This window comes from Haliaeetus albicilla, chromosome 20, assembly GCF_947461875.1.
Source record: "Haliaeetus albicilla chromosome 20, bHalAlb1.1, whole genome shotgun sequence".
Classification (NCBI taxonomy): Eukaryota; Metazoa; Chordata; class Aves; order Accipitriformes; family Accipitridae; genus Haliaeetus; species Haliaeetus albicilla.
The window spans coordinates 16,831,939-16,844,198 of NC_091502.1; positions in this window are offsets into that span (position 1 = coordinate 16,831,939).

Sequence of the window (12,260 nt, forward strand, 5' to 3'; positions counted from 1 at the left end):
TTGTCTATTACTGTAAAAATTATTTCTGTAACAGGAATAATGTGTGGGCATTAGCACCTTATATCGGCAATGTGTTGTAAGTCTGGTAAACGCCTTAGCTTGGCTTCAGCATTTACTAGATCTGGCAACTTGTATACCCTTTGCATCCACACATTAACACTTAATTACCTTGTCACATCATTAAACCCAGGCACATTTACATTCCAGAGAGGTGCTGTGGACATGACTCAGAAAAAGATGAAAGAATAGCTGTTTTGCCTTTGCATCAGGAAAATTTCTGGGAAGCTCCCCTCCGGCAGTGAGGTAATGGGATTAAGTTTGTCACTTTGCTCAGGATTCTTTCAGTAAAAGAGTTGGATACTGGTTCCTCTGAGACTTTCTAGAATTAGTGCATGGCTGGGTTTCGAGGTTTTGTAATGAGGAGCAATGTTCATACGTCTGAAGGACGAACATCTTGAGTACCAGTTTGTGAATGAGCCCTGAAACATCACCAATGGAGCTTTCTTTTTAAGTACATCAGGAATGATTGCAATAATTAACTTTAATCCACTAAAGCCCGGACTTGTGCCAACTAATGTTAGTGAATTAACTAGAATACCTAAGTTAACATGGCAATGGCCATAAGGTCAATGAAAAAAGATGTTGGATGTGCTGATCTTCTGCAGTTCCTTGAAATTAGGCGACATGAGTTTGGAGATGAGCACTTTATTCAGACTGCCTACTACCGAAACCCAGCTTGCATTCTCCATTGAGCAGATGATGAATTGATGTTCAAGCAGACTGACTACCCTGTTCCCTCTGCTTCTTCTTGACAGCAGTAGAGTTCCCATTCATAGACATTCCTTTCCTGGTCCTTCTGCTATGTTGGTTTGTGTCTGCATTGCAGTCCAGGTTGGGGAATTAGTCTGCCTGTTTCCAGCATAAGATTACCCTCAGCGGGTATTGCCACCAAACCTGGAGCTGTGCCTGTAGTGACCATCCCAAGGTGACAAAGAGTGCCTGTGGTAAAGCTAGGAACTGAGTTATACCCTCCCAAGTTTCACACCACTCTTTTAACCAAGCCATCCTCCCCCTTCATCAGTTTTCCCACACTCTCCAGCCGTGGACACATATTAAATACAAAAGCCTCATAGTACATCTGTGAAAAACAATTTCTATTGCACTTTCTAATCATTTTCTGAGTTGCACTAGTAGTGAGCAGAAGGTAAACCTCATGTTATAGCCTTGGATAGTCACACAAGGTGTATCTGAATTATCTAAATCTTTTGGGTTCACACTGGCAGGTTGGAAAGCTCAAAAACCATCTGCCCTCCAAGGCATCCACCACTTTTACTTGCAATTCTGGATAGCACTTTGGTGAGAAAGGCTTCCTTGGCACATGCAGCACTTCCCAAGAGTACTTAAAGTCTGAGCACTGAAACTGTTGGAGACAGAAAGACAAAAAAGCTGCTGAAACTCCAAGAGTAACAAGGATCTGTGATCAGTGAGGATATTAGAAGGGCAGCTGTAGCCCATATTACTGGTGGCCCAGTGTGGATCTGACTCACATCTGCCCAGAAGTCTTTGTGGCAGGATGGAGACTGAACCCAGCCCTGCAGTTTCCCACTTCAGAGCCCGCATGGCTCCCTGGCGTTGCCCTCCAGCCATTTGGGCTCAGTCCACGCACCCAGCTCAGGGTCACAATTGGACACTTACCACAATGGTTGTCTGGAGATCATTAGGGCAGAATGATTTTCTCTGTACATCTCTGTGCAGACACTCTCCTTGCAGAACAGCTACTTTGGTACATTACCAGTTGTGGGCAAATCTTGAGCCAAAGTGTGAAATGGAAAAGTGGTCTCCTGTTGTACCAGAAACAGCCCACAGATCCTTTCTTTTCCATCAGGGGTTTGAGCCAAGTCCTGTATCTGCCACACCACCAACAAAGGACAATGCCATATCTGAATTTAGACTTTAGAGAAACTAATTATACATCAGAAAAAAAACCACTTACATTTGAAGATTGTAATATTGCAATTTGAATATTGCAATAATGAGAAGGAAAGCATTTAACAGTGTACTGAAAGGAGCTGCAAGTTTGAAGAGATTATAATAAATTGCCAAATAGGCTGGGCAAGTGAAATGTGTTCAGCCTCAAAAGCCATTAAAACAAAGCTAAAAAAAGGAAGTTTTGATCCTAATTAAGAGAAGCTTCTTGCGTGTAGTAACTCATGTAATATCTGCACTGTTAAAACAAGGCTAATACCTCGACAGAACTTCAAGGTACCTTATTTATGGGTTTCTATGGTGCTGCCCATTGTAGCACCTAACATGAAAGAGCTTAACTTTATGTCATCACTGTGGGGCAGAGCTTGTTTATTAACCCTATTATACAAATGAGGAAAGAGAAAGGTTAGGTAACTTCCAGGCGCTTGCGCAGGAAGGCAGCCCAGTCTCCTGGCTCCCCATCCAGTGCTGGAAGCAAGGCGGCAGCCCTCCTGCCCCACCACCTTCCCCCTGAGCACGGGGGTGCTGGAGACCAGGGTCTCGCTGGACTTTCACTCTGTGCAGGAGTGATGCTGTGACCCAGCTGCGTGGCGAAACCCTTTCATACCCACCTTCGCTGCCTGCTAACAGGAGGGCCAGGACCAAGGTCCACCTCAGCTCTCCCCTGAGCAGCTCCACTGCCTGCCCAGCCTCCTCCAGCCGCCCCATGGGCATCATGGGATCCGCTTCCATCACGTCTCATGGCACTGACCTACTTACTTACTCTAGAGGAAATGTGGCCCTTTTGTTTTCCTCCTATGAGATCATTGCCCCATTTTCTCTATGGGCAAATAGGGGAGATGTGGTAAGAAACACCAGCACTGGAAAACTAACCAGGACTATTTAAAGCAGGTGGCAGAAAGGAAGGTATCAAGCATTGCGGGAAGAAAAGAAAGAAGTGATGCGATTGCATCTGCACAAGTGGCTTCCAAACTGTTGCAAACTCACCTCTGCCAGGCAAGCCGTCCCCAAGAGTGTCATAAACCTACAAATTCCCGGCAGGCATGACACTTTGCTTGGGGTCTGCTGATTAAATGGGAGGGTGTTGTGTGCGGTGGAGGAGCTAACAGAAATTACCTACTGTCCAGACAACATCTTCTGTCCAGTTTCTCTGCCTGAAAAGGAGAAAGTGGGGAAAATGTCATGACCTTGTGGAAGCCTGGATGATTACCCACAGTGAAATGATGTGATTTATGGGATCTGCAGATGACTGTCAACACTTTTAGAGTCTTTCATCTGTGTCTATGAAGTTTTGCAATAAACAGCAGCCCTATCACTCTTCGGTGACTCTGTTGCTTCCTATTTGAAGAAGCCTATGTTACAGCCGGAGTGTCATTCCTGAAATGGAAACCTTTCAGGTCTAGTATTAAAAAGGAAAATAATTTATACAGAATTAGAAATTCCACAGTCTATGGAACAAAACCTCTCTCCCTTCCACCAACCCAATTATCACCTTTAAGAGCTTGCTGTGGTCTTCCAAAACATCATTTGCCTTTGTTCTATCATTCTGAGTTAGTGCTGAATTTTATATAGTCCCTACTGAAAATTTCTTCTCTCTTCTGCCCAGGTCTTGCCCAGTCTCTCCTCTCCCCTGCTGGAGTGCAGAGCACCCTAAGTTTAACAGAGACATGCAGGAGACAAGATAACTGTTGTTTAAGACCCCAGAGTTGGATCAGGGCTCTTGGCGTCTTTCTTTGCAACTAAGGGCTTGTGAACACTGTGGCAGGGATGCAGCTTGGTAAGCCTGCACCATGCATACAAGACTGAGCAAATTTGCCAACTCAGATGCAGATGCCTCTCCAAAAGGGGTTACGAAGTGAAAGGCAGCATGGTGCAAATGTGGCTGCACCACCCCTGGGTCCGAGCAGGACTGTTTCTGCATCAGAGTCCGCTTGCATTTCTGAAATCAGGACTAACTCAGACAGAGTGACCCTGGCTTTGCCTGCTCGCAGTGATGCCAACGTGGTGTCAGCAGAGCTTCCTCCTTTCCCAGGCCAGGTTAGTAGTCCGAATGGGAAACTTCATGAATCACGGTGCCTGAAAAGCTTTCTCCAGCTCCTGCAGGACTTGGGGCAGATCACACAGGTCCACAGTCTGTATATTTTGGAAGTAAAAAGTGGACATCGAAACCCACCTTTGGGCACCTGAGAAAACAGCCAGAGCCTCAGAAGTGCTGAGCAACCTCCCCCGATGGAGGTTTCAGCTGGTTTCAGCTGACTAACTGTAAGCACTCAGTTAGCCTTCGCTTCTCCTCATGTGTGCTCATCTGCAAAGTGGGGATCATTATATCTGACTCCCTCTCCAGGTATTTGGAAGCTAATTTAGTTAATGCTTGTCAAGCACTTTAAGGTCTTCAGATGAAAAGAGCCGCAGATAGGCAAAGCATTGCTATTACTATTAATTATTTCTATTGTGCAAGTAGACATGAAAGCAGCAAGGGTGATGATTACTTGCTTCCTTTACAAGCAGCAAGACACAATGCAAATACACAGACAGGGACCCTCCCTGCCCTGCAGGGCTCCTAATCTTACCAGCCAGATAAACCAGACAAAGAGCAAGGAAAGGAGCACAGACCCAAAGAAAAGCAATGCATGTAGTGACTTACCTCACACAGGGGTTTTTTGCAACAGTTGCTTTTTAAAAGAAGTGCCATGTTAGCCAAAAAGCAGGTGTCACTGTTCTGGGTTATTTAAAAACCACAAGTCAGGCTCTCAAAAAAGGCAAGTTTTTTTACAAAAGATTGTAAATGCTAGTTCTTATTTGGCCTCTGATTTTTTAGCAGTTCAAGCTTTGAAGTTTTTCTCTGTAGCCACGAGGACTGAAAATATTTCATTCATGAAAAAAGTCAAAATTCTCGAAGAACAAGTTGAAGTATTTGGATATGTAAGACAAATTCCTGGTGGTAACAGGTTGCTGTCAATCAGCTGCTCAGCAGGAAGGAGATGAGCATGGGGTTGGTGGCGGATCATCCCTCTTCCCTCCCAGGCACCCAGTGAGTCTCTCACAATTAGTTTTCATTCTCCCCAAGGTGCCAGGGGCTGGGTGCACACCACAGAGGAGTTTACATAGAGTGATGAGATGCTCCGCAGTAATTTGTTCCTTTATCTAATGCCTGACTAGACAGGCAGATGGATAGAGGAGTAAAAAAACCCAAGTGGCTCCCAGCCAGATGCTGAAACCTTTCACACGTGGCTGCGAAAGGGCTGGTGCTGGCTCAGCAGAAGGGGTGGGAAGCATGACCAAGGCCAGCGGTGTAGCGGGACTGGGATGCTCTGGGGTGAGATGTGATGATCTGAGCCATCCCACCTTTCTTTCAGAGCATGAAGGGTCATGGAGGCGGATCCTGGGCCAGGGAGTACCAGGCTAGCCCAGCAGTTGGGCATCTGCATCCCTCACGTCCTTCTGGGGCAGTTTCAGCCCATGAGTGGAAGGAGGTGGCAACTGGATCTGCAATGTCCTGGGTGAATCCAGCAACTGCTGAACCTTCCTCTGACTGCTGTATGAGTCCAAATGGTTTTCTTGTTTGCTTTTTCCCAAGTAAAAGCATCCAGTTCATTTAATATCAGCTGGTGAACAGGCTTGGGACAACCTCAGCTGTATTTTTTTGGTGAGATCATCGTGGGGTGAGGATGCCTGATGCAAGCTCCTACCAGACATGCACTGTTATAAAACTATTAAACTGCTCTTAAAAGAATCCCAGCCTCTTTCAGAAAGCAATTCTTGCAAGGAAGAGGCAGCAGTGTTTCTGGCAGTTCATAGGGAAGTGCATTCTTATCTCATAATAGCTATATACAGTAATACAAGCATCTTAAGGATACCAAAAATAGGTTTAAAATGCTGAACCAGCTGTCCTCCATGCACTGCTTCAGCTTTCCAAGTCAGCATTTCATCCTTGGGCTCTCACCAAGCTCCCTCTAACGGCCACAGACATCCCGTTTCATTGCCTCCCTGTGCCGCTGGTGGGGCAAGACACAGGCACGAAGCCCCAGAGTTGCACAGGGTGAGATGTGCCTACCGGAGGAGGCCCTCCAGGTTTTTGGTTTTTTTAATGCGTGTGGGTTCATCTCTCACCTAGCTCTTTTATGATCCTGTCTCCACCCAGCACCTTCCCTTTCAACACTTCCCCAGGTTCTTGCCTTTCTCCCTGGCCTCTGGAGACCTGCCATCATCGCAGAGTTAACGCACGTCCTGCCCTCAGCTCAGGTGAGGCTCACACCTTAATACAAAGAGTGGATTACACCACCGAGGAATGACAGCAGCATATGCCAGACAGTTTCTTCATCTTTTTCAGTCTAGCTTTTTGATGTCTTCCTCATGCCAGCTGTGGAGGAGCTGCGGACTCAAGCCAGCTCTGCTACAGGGACCAAGGACCAAGGACCAAGCCCCACGGTGGCACAGTGCCACCGCTGCTATCGTGAGCACGGTGCTTGGTGCAAAGGGCAGTGCAGCTGCCCCCGAGCCACACCAGCGCCGTGCTGCTATCCCTCGCTGCTAGGTACCACAGTCCTTCACAGAGCCTTCACACAATTACAGAGCGGCTGAGGTTGGCAGGGACCTCCGGAGGTCTGGTCCAACCCCCCTGCTCAAGCAAGGCCATCTGGAGAAGGTTGCCCAGGACCACGCTCAGATGGCTTTTGAATATTTTCAAGGATGGAGACGATATATCTCCAAGGATGGAGACAGACAGTTCACACCTTTTCAGAAAGGACCCTTAATTATGTCTCCTTTTGGTACCTAATTTTAGACCACAAACAAAAATGCCTGCAGCCCACCTTCCTCAACATCCCCTCACCCTCAAAAAAGTCTTGAAACTGCCTTCCAGTGGACACAGGAGCGGAAAAGTACAAACAGTTTGAAGATGGAGATTGCTTCATTTCTGGGAAAATTTTGTGATGCAGTTGTCTGTGCGAGCAGAGAATCCCTTTCAGAAACTCAAGCAGTGCTAAGAAATGTCCAAAGGCACTTCCCACTTTGGGAAATATTGCCCTAATTGCCTCGGGCCTTCTGCTAAATAAGATATGTGGAGATTTAAAATACTGTTTTGTTCCACAGTGGGCCCAAGCTAACAACTTCAGGGTCAGCAAGAGGATGGATTGTTCTTTCTTCAACCAGCCAGCACCAGCTGGAAAAAACAAACAGACCTCAGGATCTGAAGACCAGCTGTATTTCCAAGGCTTATCCAATTTTTCCACATATATCAGTTTCTCCAGTACAGGCAAAGTAAGTAGTAAGTACTTTTACTAGCAAGCAGTAATTCTGGCTACAAACCTGGCCTCATGTACTTGTTTGAAACACTACAGCTATGCACACACAACAGGTATTGATTTTCCTTTTTTTTTTTTCTTTTGGCACAAAACCAGATGGGATGGTAAACGAGAGGGTGGTCCCCCTTGCAATAACAAAACACTTAATGATTGCTTCTAACCTCTCGGCTGTTGCCCTCAGCTTTCATTCCGGTGGGAGTCGCTACTCCAGGTGCCTCAGCCTCAGACCGGAGTTTTTAATCTCTCACAAGTTACCTGGCCAAGCCACATGTCTCAGTCTGATCAAAACCGCCACCCCGGACTACAGAAACCTTGCCTCCTGACGATGTCAAACAGCTCTAAAAAGTGCAATGAGTGTTTTTTTGACAAACCCCATGTTTCTTCAGTATATTCCCAATATTTATTCTTCATTACTGAAGGTTTTCTGAGAGACCCAGGGCAGTTCAGGGCAAGTTAGGAAGGGAGGAGAAGGGTCACCAGAAGAAGTAACATTTCTCCCATTTGGTCAGGTAAATAGGGGCATTTTCCAGTGGGTACTGCTTTTAGCTCCTAATTCACCTGCACCCTGAGCACATACTTGGACAAACCCCAGTGACAAAACACAGGGATGAGAAATGCCTTTCAGCCAAAACCAGAAAGAAGTGTTGCACGAAACCAGCAAAATGAAAGCACAAACCTCTAATTATTTTAATATTGGATAGTGACAGCGTTGTTCTGTGTTAGGAGCACAAACAACCCTTGGCCACAGGTCATGGTTCATTGCCATTTTAGAAAACAGTGGGGCTGGCACGGTGCTGTCCCTGGACAAAACACTCAGGTAATTAAATAAAATGAGCTTTGCGATAAATCAGATGAGCATACACACATACAAGCAAGCAGTGGGTAATACTTTGCTAGATGGAAAGATCTTGCTGGGTGTTTTTTTCAGCACCATTCCCCCTCATTCCAGAAGGTGCTTCTACAAAGCTGTGCAACCTTGGGGCGCTCCAGGCTCACAGACTCACTGATAACCATGGGGTTTATTCCCAAAGGCCTCTCCCTTGGAAGTGGCACTTGTGCCCCCAGAGGCAATGATGTGTGTGCTGCCATCAGAGGGGGAAACCTGTGCTCAGCAGGATGTCACCTCAGGGAGGGGAGACTCTAAGTATGTAGGAAAGGGGGTTATGCATAAAAAGGAGAGACAAGGGAAAAGAAAGAAGGAAAAAAAATTGGAAAAATAGGTAAAATAGAAAAGAAGGAAAGATCCATGCATGTGGCATTTGAGCTGTTGTCGCTGTGAAGTGCATGACCAGCATATGCTGTGTGTTAGGAGCACCTGTGTGTGACAGTACTGTCCAGTGAATATACCCTCAAAGAATGGGGAGAGCCTATTTCAAACGTGGTCTAGAACAACTTCCATTCTACCTCTTCAGACTCATATATATTCTTAATATAAGCACCATAACCTGCACCGCTCAATTATTCAAAGTTATTTTTTATGGCTATCTCTGATCTGATTCAAAACCTGAGCCTTTTTGCATTGAGCTGCTCCTCATCTTCCTCGGTGCTCTTGCCATGCAATCAGCTCTTTGTTGGCTGGGGCTATGTGGGTCTGGGATGCTCTAGATAAAGGAAAACCTGAATAATGCTGGTACTGCTGTTTCCACCTTGCTGTTTCTACCTTAACAGGGCATCTGCACGCTCCTGGATACAAGCAGGCATGTTAACCTGGGTACCTGCTCCAAGAGTAGGGAGAGCCAGCTGGGGCTCCAGGGCAGATTGTCTGCAATGCCCACGCTCCTTAACTTTCTCAGAGCCAGCCCACCTCGGAAAAAGCCTCTTAACAGCAGTTTGCTTCCTGATTCTTCCTCAGGAAAATCAACCTCCCTTTCCCTCACTTGAAGAAAACATTAACAACAAAGTGTCATAGGAAAGAGCAGCAAGAGATAAGTTGTGTCACGGTGCCAAAGTGGAATAAATTAAATTGAGTGGAGTGTCACTGTGTACTTGGAATAAAGCTTTGACTTCAGAGGAACCACTTAAGGTTTGTACTAAAATAAATGAGAGCAAAGCTGCCTGGCTCCTTTTTACACAACGTATCAACAGCAAAGAGGGCATTTTCTCGTTAGTGCACTGCAGCTGCACTCCAAATGGAGCAGATCTATTAATAGAGTTAAGTGGGCAGTCAGATATGCCCTTCAAAAACCTGCACAAGGCTGTAATTCTTCAGTTTCTGACACACATTGCACCACACAGGGAAATTGTAGGGCTGGAACGGTTTTCATTTCTAGCATGATGAACAGGATTTTTCACATATTTACATTTCCTCTCTCAGTACCAGAGCTACTATGTATAACTGGAAAATTAAGAAAGAGTTTATGCCTAAAAGGATATAAATAAAAGGAGGACCACAGCTAATGTACAGTAAGTCAATATAATCAGGAGGCATTGATCAGTGGAACACAAAATGCTTTCATTGCTTTCAAAGTCAATATTGCAGGGGGAAAAATAGATGTACACAATCGTATACACTCAGCTTAGCCACTAAACACTTCACAGAGAAAACTCAGTTTTTCTAAAAGTGTTTTAGAGCCTGTTTTTTTTCCTTCATTTCTTTAGGATGAGTTTGTCAGTTCAGAAAAACAGGTAGGAGTCAGGCTTTGTGGTGTTAATGCAGACTTCTATTGTGCTCTTCTTTTGGGCATTCCTTCTGTACCTCACAATGAGCAATATTTAGTTCAGATCTCATCAAAGATTGAGTATAGATCCTACTCAGTAATGAGCAAATCTAAGATATTCTTGAAGCAGTAAGAGAATTGTGTTTAATATAGCTTACCAGTATTTTTATTTTTCTGTAATGGCTAGAAGTGCTAGTCTTTGGTTAAGCCCCTGAGTGCAAAGTGTTGTACAAACATAGTTGAAAACACTGAACTTGTCCCAAACGGTTTAAAATCTATCTAATAGAACAAAAGACAACAAATGGAGTTGCTGTAGGCAAATGGAAAAGCACAAAACTAATACAATATCAGTTCCGCTCATGGTGCACTTGCTTGAAAAACTATTAAGCATTCAGTGGAGAATGGCACTGAGAGATATTTGAAATTAAGAGACACAATCAAGTCTAGGTATCAAGTCTAGACACTAAATGATAAGCAATAGATGAAGTATGGAAGGCCTATGGGGTAGGCTTTGGAAGGTTAAGAGAAGAAACTTTAAAAAGTCAGTAAAACAATGTATAGTGCTGGGGACACAGTACAGATGAGAAACTAGAGGTGAGTGTTGCGCATCAACCTGGAGGGCTATGAGCCAGGCAAAATAAGAGAAAAGCAGAATCAAAATCAAGGATGCTGAGCCCAAATGAGAGTGTTAGCTATGTGAGGATGGGAAAGGTGGTACCTTAGAGATGTTACATGGTAAGAGCCTATAAAAACTCCAAGCGACCAGGATATGAGATTTAGGGGGAGGGTTCATCTTAAGTATCATTATGAAGTTTCCTTATTTGCTTCTTAACTCTCTACATAAGCTGGCAGATCCCCCCCAGGTGCCCCAGCTGTCAGTGCAAATTGCTGATGGTCTTCAAGTTGTTCACAATTTAATTCTTTAAATGCTTTAAATGCCATTAGGGCTTGTGCCTTTGCCCTGTCTGAAGATTGTCTGAAACTTACTTTGTTCTTTTCCTTGGGGTTGAAGGACCACCACAAAAAACATGGTGAAATGCTGTTGCCACTGATGTCAGTTGAAGTTTGGGGCATTGGGTTCAGTTCAGTTTGCCTCCTTTTTGCTATCTGTATTGTAATGAAGGTCCTTTGCCTGATATCACTCTATGGGCTTTTTAAAGATTTTCACTGCTGTGTGTCAGTGATGAAGACAACCTTCCTTGCATCCTCTGACACTGGTGGCATTAAAATATGCAACCTGGGGACTGAAGTCCCAGGCTTTGCCCCTGTGCTTTTGCAGCTACCCTGCCACGCTGGTAGTCCTCATGGATGAGATTCACCTGACCACAGATGCCAACATCTAGATCTCCATTAATGCTTTACTGTAACCCTACAGTAACTCCTAAAATAGATCTTGTGATTTTTTTTTTTCCTTAAATATGTCTGTTTCTCCCACTAGAAATAAATGTAGTCTAGGGTGACATCTACCTCATGGACATCCAAAGTCATGTGAGATGAATTCCACCCTACACAGCCAATCTTTTGTAGTGAGATTAAAGAATGAAGATGAGAGACAGCAGGGTGGAGAGTGGAATATTTTGCATCTTTGCTTTCACTCACTTGCCCCTTTCATTAATGTTTTTGTGATCAAGTCATCCTTCCATCTGGATGTTGAGAACAAGGCAACAGCAGGTGCCTGCCAGAGGGAGGATGTTTTCAGTCAAAGAGAGGGACCTGAGCATATTCTGAGCATGACTGGGGCCAAGTCTAATCTACCAAGTAACATATGTTTATATGTTTTAGTGTTTGGACATATTTTAACGGTTATTACTATCACATTTTCTACAAAAGAAAGTCCCTTTTTCCTCAGTATGAGTCTTTTCCCAGTTTAATTTTAATGTTTCTTCGTACTCTTCATTGTGTTTTTCATTTCTTGGCCCATCCCTGGTGTTTTTCCTACCTTTCTTTTTTTCCTTTGCCAAAGCAAATCTTCAGTTTCCCTTCCATATTCCCACTCTCTCCTTCTTGGAATTGTGTTTTTCTTTCCTTGCTTCCTCCCTTGGTCACAAGTCTCCCTTCTCTTCAGCCTTTCTGCCCTTCTTCCTCTTTCTCCCCCTGTCTTTTTGAGAATTTTCTTTCCTTCCCTTCCCATTCCCACTCTCCTCACTCAGCTCTCCCAGCAGCATGCTTTGGAGCAAAGTAGGTGCCAAATTTTAACAGCCACAACCCATTGTGCAGAAGATGACTCCACGCCAATGGCCAGACTTTGTTGTGCCACCATCTCATGCTTCAACCACATTTTCTGCCATGCAGCCATTGTTTGTCTTTCTTTGCA